The sequence below is a fragment of the Papio anubis genome, chromosome 19, assembly GCF_008728515.1.
Source record: "Papio anubis isolate 15944 chromosome 19, Panubis1.0, whole genome shotgun sequence".
Classification (NCBI taxonomy): domain Eukaryota; kingdom Metazoa; phylum Chordata; class Mammalia; order Primates; family Cercopithecidae; genus Papio; species Papio anubis.
Genome location: NC_044994.1, coordinates 62,365,485 through 62,389,964, shown reverse-complemented (window position 1 = coordinate 62,389,964; position 24,480 = coordinate 62,365,485). Strand labels below are relative to the sequence as shown.

Genomic DNA, 24,480 nt, shown 5'->3' with positions numbered 1-24,480 from the left:
AGTCAATTGTACAACAAAAGTCTTGAATTAAGAAAAGGAGTCATTCTCCAAGGGGCTGCTCCTAATTCTATTTTGCATTTTAACATTGACGATCCTTAATCTTTGTTTCGGGTCTTCTATTTAGAACAGCGGTTTTCAATCTTGGCTGTACATTACAATCACCTGGGGAGCGTTTAAAATGCACCATGCCCTGGCCACAGGCCAGACCAATTAAATCAGACCCTCTGAAGGTGAGACGCAGGCATCAGTAGTTTTCACAGCTCCCAGGTGATTGCAACGTGTATCCATGGTTAAGGCCCGCTAGATGAGAAGGCCCTTCCTTAACTGGCTTTAACTGTTTTGATTTCAGGAATTTTACATATGCTGCCATATATTTTCTTCATATAAAATTATATTAAGTATACTTTGCTGGAGGAATTAGATATATAAAAGTTAAGGATGACTATTTCCATCAAAATGAAGTACAACGTAAGCATTCTTTTTTTTTCTCTGGAGAACCCAGACTAACACAGCGACTGTATTACTTGGTTCTCATGCTGCTATGAAGAAATACTCAAGACTGGGTAATTTATAAAGGAAAGAGGTTTAATTGACTCACAGTTCCACAAGGCTGGGAAGGCCTCAGGAAACTTACAATCGTGGCGGAATGGAAAGTAAATAAGTCCTTATTCACATGGCAGCAGGAGAGAGAAGTGCCGAGCAAAGGGGGGAAAAGCCCCTTATAAAACCATCAGATCTCGTGAGAACTCACTCACTATCATGAGAACAGCAAAGGGGTAACTACCCTCATGATTCAATCACCTCCCGCCGGTGCCCTCCCACAACACACGAGGATTATAGGAACCACCAAAAAAGAAAAAAAGGTGGAAAAAAAAAAAGAATTCAAGGTGAGATTTGGGTGGGGACATGGCCAAACCATATCAGTGATCGTGTGTTCTAATTTGTAAAACGAGGAAATAACATCAGTTGATCTTCAAGATCCCTTTTATTTGTATAGTCAATGACGTTTGAATAATGACTGCACCTCTGATTCAAACAACTTCTTTGGGAAAACCTTTGAACTAGAAGTTCAATGTCTTACCAACTAGTAACTGTAAGACTTTGAAGAAATTGCCAGCCTCCTCTGATCCTTAGTTTCCAACCAGAACACATATCTGTTATTAACAAGCCCACTTATAGCATTAGGGCTTTCCAGAAACATACCCTTTTGACATATAGATCTACTTTACATTTACCACTTTTTTTTTTTTTTTTACCTTTTCTTAAATTATTTAAAACCTATAGATTTTAAATACAGACCTGGCAAAATGAACTTTGTTATAATTTATTAGTTTGGAAATAAGAATAAATGCTATGCTTAAAGCTACATTGTGATTGGGTTTTAGCAATATATTGTAAAAGGATAGATGGATTACTCCTTATTGGATTCCCCCCTCCAGTCCCTTAATGCCTGTATATTCTTTTTTTTTTTTTTTTTTTTTTTGAGACAGAGTCTTGCTCTGTCGCCCAGACTGGAGTGCAGTGGCGTGATCTTGGCTCACTGCAAGCTCTGCTTCCTGGGTTCACGCCATTCTCCTGCCTCAGCCTCCCGAGTAGCTGGAACTGCAGGCATCCACCACCACGCCTGGCTATTTTCTTGTATTTTTGGTAGGTTTTACCATGTTAGCCAGGATGGTCTCAATCTCCTGACCTCATGATCTGCCTGCCTCGGCCTCCCAAAGTGCTGGGATTACAGGCATGAGCTACTGTGCCCAGCAAATGCCTGTATATTCTTTTAAAACAAAAACATACCAAAAAAAAAAAAAAAACCCAGCTCAGGCCTGCTCACCAGATTATGGAGTTGCACATGGATTGTCCCAGTCTATGTTGTAGCAGTTGAACTATTAAGACCCACTGTTCACAGAGATGCTTCTCTCTTGATCCATGCAGGAAAGATCCAGTTTTTCCAGAGGTCTGTGGACTGCTGGGACAACTCCCACCTCCCTTCTCTGCCTTGCATCCATCCTAAGAAGCTATAAATCTTTACTTCCATACTTGGCTAAGAATCCTTCTTTTCTTTTCTGTTGGGTCTTTACTCATTCAATCAATTGCCTATTGAGTATCCTGTGCCAGGCACTGGTCAGAGTGCTTGAGATACATCAGTGAATAAAACAAAGCAAGACTCCTGCTCTTGTGCATCTTACATCCTAGTGAGGGAGAGACAGACAACCTATATAATACATCAATAAATTATATAGCATACTAGAAGGTGGTAAGTGCCAGGGAAGAAACAAAATGTTTAACAAGGTTAGACTGGGAATGCAGGAGGGATTTGGTTGGGGCCAGAAAGGAATGTGATTTCATATAGGGCAGCGATCCCCAACCTTTCTGGCACCAGGGACCAGTTTTATGGAAGACGATTTTTCCTTAGACAGGGGTTGAGGGGGGTGATTTAGGAACGAAACTGTTCCACCTCGGATCATCAGGCATTAATTAGACTCTCATAAGGAGCACACAACCTAGATCCCTCACATGTGCAGTTCACAATAGGGTTCGCACTGCTGGGAGAGTCTCCACCCATCGCTGATCTGACGGGAGATGGAGCTCAGGTGCTAATGCTTGCTCACGCGTCGCTCACCTCCTGCTGTGCAGCCTGTTCCTAACAGCCCACGGACTGGTACTGGTCTGTGGCCCGGGAATTGGGGAACCCTGATATAGAGAACCTTGTTCCAGGTCTGCAGTCAGTCCCATAATTAAGTGACCAACCTGGCCACCCAAACTAGTTACACAGATCTTACACATTACTGTAGGTTGAATATCCCTTATCTGAAATGCCTGGAATCAGAACTGTTTTGGATTTTGGAATATTGGCATATGTACAATGAGACATCTTGGGGATGGGACCCAAATATAAAAATAAAATACACACACATTTTATATACATAGGCTGAAGATAATTTTATACAATATTTTTAAATACTTTTGTTCATAAAACAAAGTTTGTGTCCTTTAAATCACTGGAAAGTAAAGGAAGCGAGCATGGAATTTCCCACTTCTGGCATCATGTCGGGGCCCAAAACGTTTCCAATTTTGAAGCATTTCGGATTTCAGAGTTTTGAATTAGGGATGCACAACCCATATGTGTTTTAAACCATAAAGCAGTATTAAAATAGCAGGATCTATTATCATCATTAGTCCGAGACTAACTTCAGCTTATGAATAAAGGCATAAAGAATAGGTGGAGACTCTTCCTCATTTACTTTCACTTCCTCACACACACATGTAAGCATGGCTACCACACACACACCACATACAATACACACACAGCAATACACACAATAAACAATAACCAACAATAACAATAATAACTAACAATAATAATCAACAATAACACCACAATACACCACATAAATAATAATAATAAGTTAACAGACATACACCACACACACCACATACATACACACACACACACCAATAACTACATAACACACACAACTACAATAACCACACACACACACACCACATCAATACCAACCACACACAACCACACAACAATACAAACACACACCAATAACACAATCAATAACACACACACAACCACACACAATACGTAACACACACCAACCACCATCAACCACAGACCATCTAATCAATAACACACACACACCAACCAGACACTCATATACACACACACCACAATAATAATACCACGCATACCACATACACACAGCAATAATACACAATTAATGCATACCCACATACACAGCACATACACACAAACACATAAACACACACACACCACATACACACACATACCACATACACACATAAACACACACACCACACACACAGCACATACACACACACAGCACACACACACATAAACACATACACACCACACACGCACGCCACACACACACAGCACACACATACACCACACACACCGCATACACGCACACAACACACACACACATAAACACACACACACCACACACTACATACACACACACACCACACACACATCACATACACATACACACACACATACCACACATACACACACATAAACACACACACCGCACATATACACACCACATACATACACACACATACACACCACACACACACCACAGACACGAATACACACACACACACCACATACACACACACCACCCACCACATACACACACACAGCACACACACACACCACACACACCACGCATGCATAAACACACACACACCAAATACACACACACACACACACACCACATACACACACAAACACACACACACACCACACACACCACGCATTACACACACACCACACATAGACGACACACCACATACACACACATACACACTACACACACACTACAGACACGAATACACACACACACACACACACACGGACTTCTTTTGTTATTGTTGAGACTGGGTCTTACCCTGTCACCCAAGCAGGAGTGCAGTAATGTGACCATAGCTCACTGTAGCCTCCAACTTCTGGGTTCAAGGCAATACTCCCATCTCAGCCTCTTGAGTAGATGGGACTACAGATGTGCACCACCACGCCCAGCTAATTTTGTTGTTGTTGTTGTTGTTGTAGAGATGCGGTATTTCTGTGTTATTCAGACTGGTCTCGAACTCCTGGCCTCAAGCAATCCTCCCACCTCAGCATCCCAAAGTGCTGGGATTATAGGTATGAGCCACCACATTGGGCCAACACCAGATTTCTTTACCCAAAGTATTTTTTCAAAGCTGCATGTCACCTTTGAGGAAGCAATTTTGTGCATTTTCTGCTTCCTCTATTTAAAAACTTTTGACCCTCATCCTCATCCCTTCTGAGGCCAACATCTCTGCATTTAGTTGGCGTTTGATCAAGAATGCAAAACCACTTTCCTATTATATCACACTAGTATAGCGAGGAAGTGTCTATGCCTTTGAAAACCAAGCTACAATTTCTTTTATATCCCGTTCTTTCACGTAAACTTCAACAGGACTTCCGCTCAATTTGAACAGGTACATGGGAATTGGGAATATTTCGGATTTTTGTTTCATAACATGCAGGGAATATGTTTGATCGTTTTTCCATCTCTAAACTACCAGTGATTATTGCCATAAGCATTGTGCTTCTCCACCGTGATGCAGCTGAGCTCTAAGATAACGTTTCTTTTACCTGGTAGGTTAGGGTTGCCATTATTTCCTGGAACATCTGATTGCTCAGCTTACATTTCAGTCATTTTTCCACTGAAACTCCTGATGGCTCAGACCCCTAGTTCAGCTCTCTAGTTCTCTCAGCTCATTTGCTTTTTAGTGCATTTTAAACTTCAGAGACTTTGAACTTTCCCTTCCTTTTGAAGTGACCGTAACCTGTTATATGTAACAACATTGATGCTGACATGGATAAAGAAGTAGCCCTGAGGCTGGTAAAGTCCTGGAGTTCCAAAATCCCCACTAATAAGACTACCCTGCAGTTAAACGGTGATAACAAACAGCAATCGTCTATCCACATCCATTATACAGCAGAAGGCCCGCTGTTTTATTGACTGGTAGAAAACAGTTCCCATTTCATGAAACCATAAAAATTAAATTGAGTGTAAACTCTCCCAAGGTCACTGCCTCTAACCTTATAACATCAGAAATGAGGGCTGTAAACCCCACTGTGAACCATGTGATCTGGAAGAAGCCAGAGAGTTGATTCCTGGGCTCTGGGTGCAGCACCCCATGGGCACTTGGCTGTCCGCAGCCTCCCACGTTTCTGGTTGTCAGGACGTGGCAGGAACGCTCTTCCTCCCCAGGTCTGACAGATGCCTTCTTGACAGCAACTACTGCCTGCCCAGCCCACTGAGTAATGCAGCGTGTGTCTATGTCATGCTGAGGGTCATCCTGGCAACCTGCATGCTGGTGGCATAAGCAGTCATCGCTCCTGGTATGAACTGTCCCATCAGCATAATCGCCACCCTTCAGGATTTCCTTGGCCTCTCGTTCTTGTCTGGGTTACCCTGTGGATCTCCTAGGGAGAACTCGGTAAAATTTTAACAACTAACAAATTTCTAGCCACAAGTTTCTCAATTGCAAAGACCCATCTTCTCTGCATGTGTGTCATAGAGCAAATATGGAGTGAATGCTGAGATGAAAAGGGAAATTGAAAGTTTATCCCAACTCCCTTCTTCCCACCATAAATGTCCCAAAACTATCCCAGTTAAAAGTATCAGAATTATTAAAATGTGAGAAAATGCACCAATAAAATAAGTAAATTCAGTGAAATCCCTATCAAAACTACAGCAGGTTATATTGTAGAAATTGACAGACCGATCCTGCATATTTTCTTAATGCAAAGGACTTAAAACAGCTGGAACAATTTTGAAAGGTTAGAACAAAGTTGTAAGATTTGTACTACCCCATCTCACAATGACTATAAATTCACAGAAACAACAGAGGGTGGTACTGGCATAAGGATAGGAACATAGATCAATAGAGTCTAGAAATGAGTCTTTACATTAACGCCCAACTGATTGATGTATTTATTTTCTTTTTCTTTTTTTTTTTTCAATGGAGTCATGCTGCAGTGTCCAGGCTAGAGTGCAATGGCCCCATCCCGGCTCACTGCAACCTCTGCTTCCCAGGTTCAAGCAATTCTCCTGCCTCAGCCTCCCGAGTAGCTGAGACTACAGGCATGCACCATAGTAGAGACGGGGTTTCACCACATTGGCCAGGCTGATCTCAAACCCCTGACCTCAAGTGATCTGCCCACCACAGCCTCCCAAAATGCTGGAATTGCAGGCGTGAGTCACCACACCCAGTCCCCCAACTGAGTTTTGACAGAGGTACCAAGGCATTTCAACAAATGGTACTGGGATAATTATATAGCTATACGCAAGAAAAAATGAACAGAGACCCTAAAACATGCCATATGCAGAAAAAAAATCAACATCATTTATACATCTTACTATAAAATCTAACTCTATAAAACATCTGCAATAAAACATAAGAAAAAATTATAGTGACCCTAGGATGCACAAAAATTTCTGCTATAACACCAACAGCATGAGCCATCACAGAAAAAAATAATTGTGCTTCATCGAAATGTGAAACTTTTACAATTCAAAAGATAGCACTAGGAAAATGAAAAAACAAGCCACAAACTAAGAAAAAAATAATTGCAAATTATAGTTCTCATACTAGAATTGCATCCAGAATAAAGAATTATAATTCAATAATAAGAAAACAAGTCAATTTTTATCTGGACAAAAGATTTAAACAGACGTTTCACTAGACATCTGAATGGTTAATGAGCACATACAAAGATACTTCATATTCTTACTCTTTAAAGAAATGCAAATTCAAACCCCACTGAGAACCACTACACACGCTGGAATGGCCATTATCAAAAAATAGACAAAAACAAGTGTTGGCAAGGATATAGAGAAACTTGAACCTCGTACATTGCTGGTGGGAATGTAAAATGGGGCAGCCACTTTGGAAAACAGTCTGGCAATTTCTTAAAAAGTTGAACAAATTTACTATACAACCCATCAATTCAACTCCTAGGATTTTCCCAATAGACATGAAAATATGTGTCCATACAAACACATGTGCATGAATGTTCATAACAACAGTATTCATAATAACCAAAAACAGGTGAATGAGTAAGCATAATGTGTCATATTCATACAGCACAATACTATTCTGCAATAAAAATGAGGCCAAGCACGGTGACTCATGTCTGTAATCCCAACACTTTGAGAGGCCAAGAAGGGAGGATTGCTTGTGCCCAGGAGTTCAAGACCAAGAGAAATGAATTCAAGAGAGAACTCATCTCTACAAAAAGTTTAAAAATTAGCCAGGTGTGGTGGCATGCCTGTAATTGCAACTACTTGAGAGGCTGAGGTGGGAGGATCACTTGAGCCCAGGAGGTAGAGACTGCAGTGAGTCCTGGTCATACTACTGCACTCCAGCCTGGGCGACAGAGTAAGACCCTGTCTCAAAAAATAATATGAAATAAAATAAAATAAAACAAAATAAAACTGCTGATCCACGCTACAACGTGGATGATCCTCAAAAACATAAGTTAAGTAAATGAAGCCAGACACAAAAGGCTACACTTATCTAAAATGTCCAAAAAAGACAAATTTGTAGATACTAAAATCATGTCAGTGGTTATCTAGGGCTGAGTGTAGTTGCAATGGGCAGGAGGTTACACTTAGAGGATGGAATTGTTCCCAAACTGGATTGTTGCGATGGTTGCACAAGTTTAAACAAACACTTACTAAAAATAATTGAATTGTATATTTATGATTGTGGAATTATGGTGTGTAAATTATATGGTTTTTTTTTTTTTTTTTTTGACAGAATCTTGCTCTGTTGCCCAGGCTGGAGTGCAGTGGCACAATCTCGGCTCACTGCAACCTCTGCCTCCTGGGCTCAAGTGATTCTCTTGCCTCAGCCTCCCAAGTAGCTGGGATTACAGGTGTCTGCCACCATGCCCGGCTAATTTTTGTATTTTTAGTAGAGACAGGGTTTTGCCATTTTGGCCAGACTGGCCTCAAACTCCTAACCTCAGGTGATCTGCCTGCCTTGTCCTCCTAAAGTGCTTGGATTACAGGCATGAGCCACTGCTCCCAGCCTGTAAATCATATTTAAATAAAATTGTTTAATAAAAATCAAGGTCTAAAATCTCAATATGTACTATATCTCAAATATTATATTAAATATAAATATGTGTTCCAAAAATAATAGAAGAGAATAGTTCTAACATATTAACAATGGTTACTTCTCTTTCATGGACTATTGAGTGACTTTTGTTTGCTTGGTTATATTCATCTGTGTTTTTCAAGTACTCAGTAATAAGCATGTATTGCTTTTGTAATCAGAAAAATCAAAGCATATTTGTTTTTTTTGTTTTTTTTTATGGAAGACATCCCTAGTAAAAGTAGTATCAGGAAGTAGGTATGTTACAACTTCCTCTAAACATGTCTAGTATCTGGTAGCTAACCCAATGTTTGTGGTCAGTCCTACATGTTGGTATAATACCAGTTCCCCAAAATATTTTAAGAATCAGTGTGCCATTCGTGCCACTCCCTCCGCTGCAAAGTAAAATTTATTCGTGTGAAATCTGCCTCCGCCAGCCCATCTGCCCTCCTTGCATCTCCAGGCCCCACTCTTGAGAGCTCACCCACTGCTCACTCCGCCCCTCCTGGATGCCGGGACGGAGGGAAGAGGCAGTAAATCAAAAGGAGACTTTGCTGATCTCCTGATCGGGGCTCCAGGAGTGGGGCAAAGGGATGGAGTTGGGACGATTGCGGCTCGGCGGGCGAACACCTGGTTGCTGCCAGAGGGACTTGGACCAATGCCTCCTGGTCCGCCCTGGGACCAGGGGGTGACGAGCAGCTACACCAGCCTGCATCGGCCTGCCCACCCGCTGCACCCACGCCACTGGCTTCCGGCTGCGCCACCTGTATCCGCGCTGCACCCACCCTCTATCCGGCGCCGCGCTGCACCCGCCTGCCGCTGCACCCCATGCCTGCTTCGGCTGCACCCACACCCTGTATCCGGCTGCGCCACCCTCTATCCGGCGCTGCGCCCGCTGCACCCACCCTGCACCGGCTGCACTCCGGCTGCACCCGCACCCTGTAATCGGCGGCTGCACCCTATATCCACCACTACCACCACTACCACCACATCCACTCCACCCAACTACACCACCTGCATCCCCCACTTCCCGGCTCCGCTCCGCCCTCCCCGCAGCCTCCCCCTCCCCCTCGCTCTCCCGCAGCGCCTGGTGCCTTCCTTTACCAGCCCTAAAACCAGTGGCTTTCCCCATGGCCTCCAGGGAGGTCAGACAGTGCAAAGGGTGTGCGCTCTGCCCTGCAAGGCCAATCAGAAGTGACACTGCAAACGCCGGGCAAGCACCGCTCCCCCGACCCCCGTCCTGCTGCTCCCACGGTCCTGAAGTCCCGCTCGCTGCTGGCATCTTTTCTCGTCACAGCCTTAGCGCTGCACGCACAGGCTGCGCACAACTTCAGCGTCCTGAGCTCCAACACTGATCACCACGGCAGAATATCAAAGACCAGACTGTATTTCAAGCCAAGCACCGATTTTTAACGCTTTGGGAAAACATTGTACCTTTGGCTGATCCTGTTTTAGTTCTTGGTGTGACTGGAAGGTAAACGGCCTCGACTGGCGGGAGGCTTGGCCAGATCCGGCAAAGGAGGCACCCCTGCAGGCTTCAGCCCAGCGGCCTCTGCTGTCCTACTGTTTTGGCGCGATGCCAGCAACAGAATTTAACACCCGTCCCCAAACCAAGTGCTAAAATAAATAGTCTGGGCCGTTTTCAAAGGGAAACGGTCACCCCCACAAAAACTCAATGCACATACATTGCTCATTCCCGGGAGAAGAGAGTACCAGAAGCCAAAGAACACTTTTTGTGAGAGCCTTGCAGATAAAAGAAAACTTTACCAGTCTCTAATATATATATATATATTTTTTTACTATTTTAGTTTTTTCATAGGCTCACAGTACTGTAAAAGTGTCCCAGATAAAAATCAGCATTACTACTAATTCACAGTGATTGACGGCTACCTTGAACACAGGGATGGGGACAAGAGAACAGCCCACATGGTATTGTTTGTACTTACACGGCCTGTGACCCAAGGGGAAGCCACAACATATATCCCCAAGAGGGACAAGCACTCCAACACCATGAAGACTTTGCAAACAAATAAAGAGAGTTTATGGATAAAAGTGTAAAAGCATCACCATAATGTTGTGGGAAGAATACAGAAGGAGGCTCTATAAAAACCTTCATGCAAAACCTTGAACTTCCACTTGCTACTCATGTTCCCTTGACCAAGTCCTCACCTGTAAAGCAATATAACCTCTTTCCTCCCAAGACATATGGTGGTGTTATAAGGACCAAGTGATGTAATATAACGCGAACAATTGGGTTACTAAAAAGCATCATACAGATGTATAACATTTTATTTTGAATATACTTTTCAGGGGAATTTTTCCAAAGCACACAAAAAGAAGAAAACTCTTGTAATTCTTCTATGCTGCATTTCTTCAGTGCCTTGCCTGGTATTAAAAGATCTATTGATTTATTAATGCTGATGAAGATTTAACGTAGGATTTTCATATTAAAACATTAACCTTTAGTAAATGAAGGCATATTTCAAAAGAAAAGAACTTAGGAGTGTTTTTATGCTAATAGTAGACATTCTGAGCTGTGTCTGTTCATTAAAATAAAATTTTCCAAGGCAACAAGCTGAGAATCCTTTATTTATTTGTAAGTTCCTAGTACTGTCTAAGAACTATCTGAACATTTTCATTAGAATAATGTTTGAGTGTTAATATGGCCAAGATGTCCTAATTTGTTCACTAGGAATAATACACTAAAAGAAAGCTGCTCTGATGCTACAATTTATTTAGTGGATTTCTCACACCGCCATTGGAAGGAGTTTTAAATTAAGAGTAGATTTTACATTAGAGTAGATTGAAAAGCAATTGAAATCAATCTGCTTCAAATGGTCACATTTTTAAACCTTTCTGAGAACAAAAAAACATAATTACCTCTCACTTTTTCCTTCATGAGAGATTTTGACACTTTAAACACGACTCGTCATTGAAATCAATAGTGCAAGGCCCATCTAAAGTCAAAGTTATGAATGGCAGCAATTCATTTTTGTATTCTCAAGTGTTAAAAATTGTTCCCCTTCTTCTTACATCTAGCCACTACCCACAGCTGGCACTCTAATGTTTTCTAGCCTTCTTGGTCTCACCCACTGATTCACACAAATCCTCTTAAAACGCTGTTGGGCATCCCAAGAGTTGCATGGGAAAAGAAGGGGCCGGACAAAGTCCTGCTTGGCATGAACAATGAGGACAGTAGCATTTCAGTCATGAGCAGGAGAGCACCATTAGGGTGCAGGGAGAGTTGCAACTCTCCAGTGATAACGACACTGTGTAGCCACATGTCTGAGGTCCCCCTAAACAGCCACTAACTAATCTGGTGATGGTGAGAACAGGCATCCAGGTCTTAGTTTGCTCATCTGCAAAAACTTTTAATACTTGGGGGTGGGAGAATCCACAACTTGATCCAGTTATGCAATTTATCATTGTAGAAAGAGCAATAAGACTAAGGCAAAGTTTTAGTCAATTTATATGAGTTTTTCCACATTGAGGCAACCCACACTTGGTCTATTAAATTGGTATCAAATACTTTCTCACTTTTTGTTTGTTTGTTTAATCCATTTGGTATACTACTCCTATGTTGTTTTATTTTATTTCTAACTCAAAATATCCTTGAATTCATGGAAAACAAATGGGTTTGGGGCAATAATTGGCAAAATAGCTTAGTATGCTTTCAGATTTTCTCCCACCAAAAGTATCTCTGTCTCTGACAGTTTATCCTAAAACATGTTGAACTCCTTGAAGCAGGATGAAAGGCAATCATTTCTTACCCATATCGTAAATAATGCATCATGGTGTAAGGTTCAGGGAAACAATTCTTGGGAGGGGGGATTATATAAGTTTCCATTTCAAAGTGAAACATCCCCAACCCTATGAGAAAATGTCTGAGCAATAAGAATATAAAGCTGGCAAAGCTGGGTGTTTGTGTTTAAGGTATAAGTTTCATCTCTTCACAAAAGACTAATTTCTTTTCCTTTTAGCTTTGTTGCGTGGCAGTAAAACATTCTCTAAAACAATAAGCCATGAGACTGGCTGCTTCCCTTTTCCTCAAAGGAACAATGAAATCATAAACTATAAATGTATACTGTTATAGAGATCATTTGTAAAAGACCGAAAGCTATGGCGAATCCCCTTGTCTGATTATTGTCTCACACACTCTGGAGAAACTCACAAAAGCAAAGGACACAGACAGTCTCCTCCCCACACACCACCCGACCCCAAAATCCACACAGCCACCCACATAGACACACATGAACACGTCTTCCTTAGAGGAGAAGAGTCTTTTCCAGGAAAAGGGATCAATAACAGCTCTGCTGACCACATCCTGGGTTTGGGATCACCTTTGCAAAGGGAAAGACTTTGCCCAAGAAATAACATGAATTTTAAATGTCTCAAATGCTTTTAAAATTAAATGTTCTGATTTTTTTTTAAATGCCATTCTCTGGCATCTACACAGAATAGATTAGTGATAAGTAAAAATCATTCCGTGAAATAATGTGGCAAAAATACATAACAGTCGAGGGCAGCTCCTATCCTCGCTCACAGTCAAGGGCAGATGTAACACAGAGTCAGGCAGGAAAGCAAATATAGTGAAAGACCCGAAAGACACATGCTGTGAACAAGCACTCAGAGGACAGGCCCTGTGGCTCCTGGATTAGAAGTCTGATTTTTCAAGACCATGAAAGGTGATGGGATAACTGCTCTGTAATTTTCATATGGATTCCATAAAATAGGCTTTTTCAGAATTGCAGCAGAAGGGATTGGAGTGGACCCAGAGAATATGTTACAGGAAAGAATGCTGCTGATGTCACAGCACAGGCAAAGAGCCTTGGGGAGGCCGCCCCGCACTGGAGACCCGGCAATGTTGAATAGACACAGAACTTGCTGATGGTTTCATTATAATCACTCAGGGAACTAAACAGGCACTCCTTTTCTAATAGTAAAAAGCAGATAAATGCTTGGGCATGGTGGCTCATGCCTGTAATCCCAGCACTTTTGCGAGTCCAGGGCAGGAAGATTAGGAGTTTGAGATCAGCCTGCGCAACATGGTGAGACCCCGTCTCTACAAAAAATAATAATAATAATTAACTGTGCATGGTGGCACATGGCTGTAGTCCTAGCTACTCAGAAGGCTGAGGTGAGAGCCTGGTTCAGCCTGGGAGGTCTAGTCTGCAGTGAGTTCTGACGGTGCCACTGCATTTCACTCCAGCCTGGATGACAAAGTGAGACACTATCTCTAAAAAAAAAAAAAAAAAAAAAAAAAAAGTGGAAATAGCCTAGAAAATCTATTTTTTCCCTCCTTTCATAAGTTTCCCTCACAAAGAATTTGGGGTTTTAATTTTTATTTTAATTTCCCTTTTTTTTTTTTTCTTCAGACAGAGTGTCGCTCTATCACTCAGGCTGGAGTGCAGTGGCGTGATCTCGGCTCACTGCAACCTCTGCCTCCTGGGTTCAAGAGATTCTTCTGCCTCAACCTCCTGAGTAGCTGGGATTACAGGCAAGTGCCACCACACATGGTGTCTGTATTTTTAGTAGACATGGGGTTTCACCATGTCGGCCAGGCTGGTCTCGAACTTCTGACCGCAAGTGATCTGCCTGCCTCAGCCTCCCAGAGTGCTGGGATTACAAGCATGTGCCACCATGCTCAGCCTAATTTCATTTTAATTTCAATACTTTTGGGGGGTATAGGTGGTTTTTGGTTATGTGAATAAGTTTTTCAGTGGTGATTTCTGAGATTTTTGGTGTACCCATCACCCAAGCAGTGTACGCTGTACCCAAAATGTAGTCTTTTATCCCTTGCCCCATCCCATCCTTTCCCCACAAGTCCCCAAAGTCCATTCTGACATTCCTATTCCTTTGCATCCTTATAGCTTAGCTAGCCCCCACTTAATAAGTGAGAACATACCATATTTGGTTTTCCGTTCCTGAGTTACTTCACTTAGAATAATGGCTTTGTTTTTTGGTTTTTGTTGTTGTTGTTGTTGTTTTTAAGGAGACAACGGCAGCTGCCTAAGGGGCCACCTACTCTGTGTTCATTCTGTCAAGTCTGCTCACGCAACTGGAAATTGTTCAAAAATCATCAAGTAAGGTTAAAGTTTAGGACCACCTGGAACAGTACGTCCTCCTACATTTGAGATTAGAGAATGGGACAAAGATGCTTGTCTTTCTGTCTTACTTCTTACTTTCTATTCCCTTGGATCCTGGCCATCACATCATAGAGGCCTCGGTGGGTGACTGATTTGACAAGTAGCTTATGAGTGCAGCCCTGATTTTTTTTTTTTTAAATCCCAGGTTCTGTAAAACCAGGCTCTCCTTTTTCATCTTTTCTTGACATTTTGCTCCTAAAATTAGCTTTTTGATGAGAAAATTGCAGTGAGTCATACCAAAGCCAGCTAAAGGTGAGACAAATGCCTGAGATTTAAATTGAGTTGATTCTACTTTGCTGTGCTGATTGTGCCTGGTAATTGGACATTGGAATTAGAACTGCCCTGACCTTTCACAAGAAGAATGAATAAAGCTCTGTTCAATTTGCTGGACTTTTTTTCTATATGTGAAGCATTTTTGTTGAATGGAGTAATTTACTCTTATTTTTAAATGAGCACCACCAAGAAGCCTGATTCTCACATTGCTCTGTACATTTATTCACTAATTCTAGTTCTTAAATCAATAAAAACCAATCTTTTTCTCACTTTCCCGTCATCTCTTGCTCTGCTCCCAATTTCCTGCCCACCTCGCCTTCCCACGTCCTCTGTTTATGGAACTTACTAGAGCCAGCCTGGTGCATGGGAAGCAGGACTTATCTTCCCAGCTGTTGATGGTTCTCAGCCACCCACTGAGAGGCCCCCAATTCTTAGAGTTACTCCACCTTGTGTCATTTCTTCAGTAGCACATTCAGATATATTGTTTAGAGTTATTGTTTTAAAACGGGATGAGAGAGGAGACATGGAGTTCCAGCTTCCGATTATGCACCAAAAAACAAGAACAGGGCTATGATTTATTTCTCCAAAGCACATTTCACTGATGTTACATAACTCATCCTTTTTGTTTCTGCATTTAATCATTTAACAAACATTTTTTGACGTTGCTATATGGTCAGCCATATCCAGGTACTTAAATAAGACATAATATTATTCAAAACAGGAAAACAAACAAACAAACAAGCTCCTGGCCCTCATGGGGCTTGTATTCCAGGGGTAGAGACTAGCAATAGTAAACATAAGTGAAATACATTAATAAAAGTAAGTTCAAAATTTGTTTAAACGTAAAATATGTAATATATGAGAAGGTGCTAAAAGCAATGAAGAAAAAAATTAAAAGCATAGAAACAATAAACTGAAAGCTTTCAGAAGGAAGACCAGGAATTCATTTTGAACATGACACAATTCAGACACATGTCAGACGAGCCGAGATCACCCAAGCAGAGATCCTAGTAGGCAGCTGGATAAGCAAGTATGAAAATCAAGAGATAGATATGGACTTAAAATATAAACTTGGGAGTCATTTCCAGAAAGATTATATTTAAATCCGTGAGACTGTATCACAGCAGCAAGAAGGAGCACAGATTTTAAAAAGGGGAAGCCCAAGGATTGAGCCGAAAGTACTTCAACATTTAGAGGCCAGAGAGATGAAGAAAAAAACAGTACTAGAAAAACCAAAATGTTTCCCAAGGCAGCAGGTAGTCAGCTGCACTAATTGACACTGACAAAACAAATTTAAAAAAAAAAATTTTTTTTTTTTGAGACGGGAGCTCTATTGCCCAGGCTGGAGTGCAGTGGCTTAATCTCAGCTCACTGCAACCTCCACCTCGCCTCCCGGGTTCAAGCAATTCACCCTGCTTCTGCCTCCTGAGTAGCTGGGATTACAGGCGTCCACCATCACGACTGGCTAATTTTTGTATTTTTTAGGAGAGATGGAGTTTGGGCATGTTGGCCAGGCTAGTCTTGAACTCCTGACCTCAGGTGATCCACCCATCTCAGTCTCCCAAAGTGCTGGGATTATAGGCGTGAGCCACCGTGCCCAGCCTCTCAAATTTGATAAAGAAAGGAAGTTGGCTGGTGGCCTAATTTACATGGAAGTCATTGATGAGAACAATATTGAAGCAGGAATGCAACTCTGAGTACCTGTTACACATCTGGGGATGGAATCACATCCAGGCCTCCAGGGTGATTAGGACAAAACAGTGGTTAAGAGAATGGGCCTTGGTATTGCCTAGGTTTTCTTCTAGGGTTTTTATAGTTTTAGGTCGAACATTTAAGTCTTGAATTAATTTCTGTACAAGGTGTAAGGAAGGGATCCAGTTTCAGCTTTCTACATATATCTAGCCAGTTTTCCCAGCACCATTTATTAAATAGGGAATCCTTTCCCCATTTCTTGTTTTTGTCAGGTTTGTCAAAGATCAGATGGTTGTAGATGTGTGGTGTTATTTCCGAGGGCTCTGTTCTGTTCCATTGGTCTCCATCTCTGTTTTGGTACCAGTATCATGCTGTTTTGGTTACTGCAGCCTTATAGTATAACTTGAAGTCAGGTAGCGTGATGCCTCTAGCTTTGTTCTTTTGGCTTAGGATTGTCTTGGCAATACAGGTTCTTTTTTGGTTCCATATGAACTTTAAAGTAGTTTTTTCCAATTCTGTGAAGAAAGTCATTGGTAGCTTGATGGGGATGGCATTGCATCTATAAATTACCTTGGGCAGTATGGCCATTTTGATGATCTGGATTCTTCCTATCCATGAGCATGGAATGTTCTTCCATTTGTTTGTGTCCTCTTTTATTTCATTGAGCAGTGGTTTGTGTTCTCCTTGAAGAGATCCTTCACATCCCCTGTAAGTTGGATTCCTAGGTATTTTATTCTCTTTGAAGCAATTGTGAATGGGAGTTCACTCATGATTTAGGCAATACCATTCAGAACATAGGCATGGGCAAGGACTTCATGTCTAAAACACCAAAAGCAATGGCAACAAAAGCCAAAATTGATAAATGGGATCTAATTAAACTAAAGAGCTTCTGCACAGCAAAAGAAACTACCATCAGAGTGAACAGGCAACCTACAGAATGGGAGAAAAGTTTTGCAATCTACTCATCTGACAAAGGGCTAATATCCAGAACCTACAAAGAACTCAAACAAATTTACAAGAAAAAAACAACCCCATCAAAAAGTGGGTGAAGGATATGAACAGACACTTCTCAAAAGAAGACATTTATGCAGCCAACAGACACATGAAAAAATGCTCATTATCACTGGCCATCAGAGAAATGCAAATCAAAACCACAATGAGATACCATCTCACACCAGTTAGAATGGCGATCATTTAAAACTCAGGAAACAACAGGTGTTGGAGAGGATGTGGAGAAATAGGAACACTTTTACACTGTTGGTGGGACTGTAAACTAATTCAACCATTGTGGAAGACAGTGTGGCAATTCCTCAAGGATCTAGAACTAGAAATACCATTTGACCCAGCCATCCCATTACTGGGTATATACCCAAAGGATTATAAATCATGCTGCTATAAAGACACATGCACACGTATGTTTATTGCAGCACTATTCACAATAGCAAAGACTTGGAACCAACCCAAATGTCCATCAGTGACAGACTGGATTAAGAAAATGTGGCACATATACACCATGGAATACACTGCAGCCATAAAAAAGGATGAGTTCATATCCTTTGTAGGGACATGGATGAAGCTGGAAACCATCATTCTCAGCAAACTATTGCAAGGACAGAAAACCAAACACCGCATGTTCTCACTCATAGGTGGGAACTGAACAATGAGAACACTTGGACACAGGAAGGGGAACATCACACACTGGGGCCTGTCATGGGGTGGGGGTAGGGGGAGGGATAGCATTAGGAGATACACCTAAAGTAAATGACAAGTTAATGGGTGCAGCACACCAATATGGCACATGTATACATATGTAATGAACCTGCACATTGTGCACATGTACCCTAGAACTTAAAGTATAATAAAAAAAATATGTCTTTTTTAAGATTAAAAAAAAAAGAGAAAGAATGGGCTTTGGAGTTAGGCAGCCCTGGGTTCACATCCCAGCAGCCCCCTTCCTTCTGAATTGTAGGACTCTTGATAAGTCCTGTAAATTCAGTGTACTCTTACTTCTTCCTTTATAAAACAGGGTGTTGTTAATGCCTCAATTTAATTGGCCTCCAACTATAGGCAAGGTATAGCTCTAAGTGTCTTATTATTTTATTCAATGCTCACTAAAGTAAGAATCATTATTTTAGTCATTTGACACAAAAGAACCCAATACCAGAGACATCAGTGACAGAGACAATGACCCTGGCAGCCTCTGAGATGTCCTCAGGAACCCCAGCATCCCACTATTGCCTTCTGTTGAATGTGAGCTGGACCTAGTGCCGCACATGTAACATACGAAATGTGGTAAAAGTAATGGGATATCACTTTTAAGATTAGATTACACAAAGGCTCTAACTTCTACCTTTCTAACTGTCTCTGTTCACTCTCACTCTCTTTCTCGTGCACTCTGAGAGAAGCCAGCTACCATGTTGAGAGCCGCTCAGTGGAGCATCCCATGTGAGAAGACACTGATGTCTCTGGCCAACCTGACCTGAGGCCTGCCAACAGCTACATGTGTGAGCTTATCAGCGGGTTCTCCCCCTGCTGAGCCTTCAGATGAAGCCAGAGCCCAAGCTGACACTTTGACTGCAGCCTTATGAGACACCCTGAGCCAGAAGAGGACCCAAGTAAACTACGCCTGGATTCCTGAGCCACAGAGCAGTGTGATAATAACTGTGTGTTGTTTTTGGCTTTTAAGTGTTGTGGTAATTTGTTACATAGCAACATAACTGATCCAGGTAGTAAATGGCAGGCTGAATTAAAACCCAGACATTTTGGTGCCAGAACCTGCCTAAAAAGAGAGACAGGTATAGAGCAGAGTGCTGTTAGGCTCCTTATGTGATTACAGAGATTGGTCATTCTCAATGCGTCCTCTCCGTTGCCTCTTTAAAGTCCCAATTCAAGACAAGACAGTACTTTGGAGTGAAGGGAATCCAAATTACAATTATCTTCAAGATTCTCTTCTCCAGAGTGATCACAGGTGGGCAGTAGCCTCCAACCATTCACAAATGGTATCAATAAGCACAGCCCCTATCCCTGATACTGTTATCGGTGGAGGATGTCCAGGTTCTTGGCGTCTTTAACAAAGAATTGGACAAAATGCACAAACAAGCAACAAAAGCAGAGATTTATTGAACATGAAAGTACACTCCACAGTGTGGGAGTGGGCCCAAGCACAGAGGCTCAAGGGCCCTGTTACAAAATTTTGGGGGGTTTAAATGCCCTCTATCGGTTTCCATTCGTTACTTGGTGTTAGCCCTAGATAAATGAAGAGGATGAAGTAACGTTACAAAGTCATTTACTCAGCATACGCCCTGTGTAACTGGAGAGGATATTTCCTGTCATAGCTGAAGTGTGAATCGCCCTATGTTCCCTGCCTCCAGACCCTATTTTCCTGCCTCAGATACCTTCCTCTTCTAATTAGTTAAAAATACCTAAATTTATTTTATCAGGCCCCAGGATTTAATACGTGTGTGTGTGTGTGTGTGTATATACATATATATGTATGTGTGTGTGTATGTGTGTGTGTGTATATATACTTTTCAAAAACACTCATAGAAAGTTATTTTAAACATAGGATTTAAGTTTTGAAAATAATCAAAGCCGACTAGCACAAATTGCACTATGGACTTCCGCAATATATGAAATTGAATTTTTAAAAAGTCAACAAAATCAGTCGTGTGGGAAAATAAGGGAAGGAACATTCATAAAAATCGTGAAGCTGTATCAATCAGTGACATAGGATCAATGTGCTCTGCATGGAGAATAGTTGAGTGCAATAGGTTGAGTATAATGCAAATTACTTTTGTGAGCACCACCTGACTTCCTTCTTTCCTCCCAGAAGCTGCGCTGAGTCACTGCCCTACTCCCCCAACCCTGGTACTCGCAGTATTTGAGGTTCATAAAGAATAAGGCCCTGAGCCTCTAAACCAACCGCCCTGATTATTTCTACAACTAAGCATTCATTTAGCGTCCTCCAAATGTAGTATGTAATAATATAGTCTGGGCAAAATTGTATTTTAAATGATCTCTGAATGACCTCCTAATCTAAATTATTCAAACAAGGCAAAACCTTGAAGGGCATGTGGAAAAGTGTTATAGAAATAGGGAACTACAATGGCAAAAAAGTAAGAAGTTGTCAAGAAGCACTTTTAACATTAGTTTAATTACCATACCAAAAAATCCAGAGTTATGGCAAAGCTCAAAAACCAGATATTCAGTCCACGTGAAATGCATTAATGTTCAGATTTCATTCTCTGATTGAAATATGGATGTTTTAAAGAAATGTAAAGCCTACGTAGCTCCAATTTGCTCTAAGGTATCCATAGCTCTCCTGTATGAAATTTTCACTCAAGCAACTTAATTTCCAAATAATTTCATCCAGCATTTGAGTATAAGGTGTTGCACAGAGTATACGTTTTAGTGGTTAATAAGAAAGCCTTCAGAATTTATTTTCTGAGTACAAATAAAGATAAAAGGAATACTATACTATTAAGTAACAATAACAGCAATTTAAAATACTTTTGTCTTGAGAAAAGTGCATTTTAGAATTAAATATTCAAGTGTTTAAAATCAAGCAAGTGCGAAGATTTGGCACAGACTTTTGGCAGTGACTTGGTGTTCAGTGTTATTAAAATGCCTTCAGTCCTCGTATGAACCTCAGTCTCTTCCAAGCGACAGGCTTCATCCCTAAATTTAAAGCGGAAAGAATGGGTCTTAGGCTGGACTAAACAGTAGAGCAAGAGAGAAAAGTAATTAAATTAACAACATGAAAAATAGAATAAAATATCGTTTATAAATCAAATTAACTTTGTCCCTGAAACGTTTCAGCTACTTAGAATGAGGAAATGCATAGAATCGCCACAAGGGGGTGCTACTGATAAACCAACAACAGCCCTTCCTTGGCCACTCTGATGACTAAATAGTCCTCCAGCCTCCAGCCCAGTGCACTGTCAAGACCAACTCAGACAGTTCACAGCAGGAGAGGAGAGATTTTAAAACAGAAATATGTTCGAGAACATATATCCAGAAAACAGAGCTTCAAACAAAAACAAGTTATCAAAGGGCAAACAGAAGAGAATACCAGGCCTTTATTTTCCCTTATCCCTCATCACAGATTTAGTTATTTTAAAAAGCAATCTTTGCTGCTTTTCAAGAGAGCATTAAACTTGAAATATACTTGCTCTTCATTCTCTTTGGGGAGCAATCCATTTAAAAACAACTCCGAAGCGGAATATCCTGGGGGAGTCCTTCCTGCGGACCCCCCACCACCAACCCAGCCAGCCTCCAATTACACGACCCATCATTTCAGCTAAAAGCGCTGTCTTTTCACATTGCATCCTCAAGGGCTACGTTAAAAAAACCAAATGCAAACAAACAGAAGTCCTTACTCCTGAACGTTTAAAATGCAAATTGAGTTTTGGAAGTCTAAGTCTTTGTTGTGCTCAGAATTACTGCCACTTTTTTTTAACTTCCCTGAAGTCACCAAAGAAAGAACGACTGAAACTGTAGTACTAAAAGTTATTCACAGTTTTATTATTGAGCTTAAGAAGCTTTTCCGGTGAATGGCAATACAAAAACAAAGGTTCTCTCACAGCCCTGCGTTTTTGTTTTTCAATGAAAACATATTCAATTAGTAAGACCCGCAATACCTTGAGAGTCAATTATTTTTCAATAATTGTTTTTCATAGTGAGTCACAAAAGTTGTTTTCTTCCATCTTGCTAGCCTAACCTGCTATGCCCAAACCAACTACAATTTAGCTATTTTGGGTACTTCATTTCTTTTCTTGCTGCTCTAAACTTTAATGGACAAAATGTTAATTAAATAAGAATAAAGTAAAATGCATGACAGGGCCTAGCATGTACTAGAAGCAAAATGATTATTAGTTCTTCCCGGTACTCTCAATAGGCATCCTTTTTTGTGTGGAGGAATACCTTTTCTTTCGCCTACACATAAGAACTTTATCCATAGATGATGTTACCTGTCTACTTGCTGTGATGGAGAATTCTGGAAGGTTCTCCCATCCAAGGATGTCTTATTGCACTGATGCCTGCCATTCTCTCTTGGACAGTTCCTTTTATGTGTTGCACTGTGTGAGGCACTGAGGGGCTGCCAATGGCGGATAAAGCATGGTCCTTAACTACAACAGCGTAAATAAATCCTGAGCCTGTGAAACACTGAACCTATGCGTGAAGAGTATGTGATCAAATAGGAAATTTAGTGGCACAAAGTGATTGCACGGTAGCACAGCACGGAAAGGATGCAGGCTTGATAGTGAGACTGATGTTGTAAATTGAGTAGCACCCCCCAGAAAGGTATGTTCAAGTCCTAACTTCCATGGCTTGTGAGTGTGACATTACTTGGAAATAGGGTCTTTGCAGATGTAATTAAGGATCTCGAGGATGAGATCACTCTGGATTTAGAGTGGGCCCTAAATTCATTCCTTATAAACGAAAGGAGAAGGAGATTAGGCATAGATCGTCACAGAGGGAGACCTCTGTGAACACAGACGCAGAGATGGGTGTGAATCAGCTACAAGGCCAGGAATGCTGAGGCTTGCTGGCAGTCACCAGAAGCTGTTCCAAGAGGGAGAAGCGTGGAACAGATTCTCTCACGGAGCCACCAGATGGAACCAGCCCTGCCAACACCTTGATTTCAGACTTCTGGCCTCCAGCACCGTGAGATGATCAATCTGCTGTGTGAAGCCACCTGGACTGTAGTGATTTGTTACCACAGCCTAAGGACACTAACACAAGTGACCTGGGTTCAAATCAATGCATCCCCAGCCTGTGGCCCAGGGCATCGAACTTTGAATGTCCTCCTCTGTAAACTAGAGTTCCTAGTAGATACCTCGCAGATAAATCGAAAAACAGTCAAGACTGCCGTGATCCCCTCTTCACCCCTTACAGCTTCTTTGACCAAGGGCATGAAACTTAACACCTTGTGTCTCAGTTTCCACATCCATAAAATGGAGATGAAAATAGCAGCTACCTCGTAGACTGGCATGAGAAGTACAGGAGATGCTGCCCAGAGACCACAGAGGCGGGGCACATGAGGCCCTCGGCCCATGCAAGTTGCCTGTGCTGACCTGTTGTCATGGTGACCGCCATGGGAACTGAGCTGACCGGAAGACCAGTAAGGTTTAGGATGAGCAGGAAGCTTCCGTAGGAGGAAAAACCTGAAGTGGACCTTGAAGCAATGGTTCCATTTGGATGGGTCACAGAGAGGGATCGGCATCTGGGGCGGGGTTGGCTCAGGAACCTAAGAAAGGAGTGGGAGACACTGTGTGCGTGCATGCGCGGACCTCTCCACATAAGCAGAGGCCTGGAGAGCCTGGTGAGCTGAATTAAGAAGAAGGCTGGACTTAAATTAAATTCACTAGAAACCCCACAGCGAGTTTAGAACATGGGATATGGTTTGGCTGTGTCCCCACCAAAATCTCACCTTGAATTGTAATCCCCATAATCCCCGGGTGTCACAAGAAGGCCCCTGTGGGAGGTAATTGAATCACGGGGGTGCTGTTGGGAGGTAATTGAATCATGGGGGTGCTGTTTTCATGGTAGTGAGTGAGGTCTGATGGTTTTATAAGCACCTGGCATTTCCCCTGCTGGCACTCATCCTCTCTCCTGCCGCCTTGTGAAGAGGTGCCTTCTGCCATGATTGTAAGTTTCCTGAGGCCTCCCCGGCCTCGCGGCACTGAGTCAATTAAACCTC

At 41.8% G+C, this 24,480-nt stretch overlaps 1 long non-coding RNA gene across 1 annotated transcript in view; it reads right to left on the bottom strand.

The window, feature by feature from the left end:
- Positions 1-10,451, bottom strand: part of LOC110741821 — a 35,904-nt gene extending 25,453 nt beyond the window's left edge. Inside the window, exon 1 of the long non-coding RNA XR_002518756.2 lies at positions 10,102-10,451. This is a non-coding gene — a long non-coding RNA (uncharacterized LOC110741821). The remainder of the gene's footprint in view (positions 1-10,101) is intronic.
- Between the last annotated feature and the right edge of the window lie 14,029 nt (positions 10,452-24,480).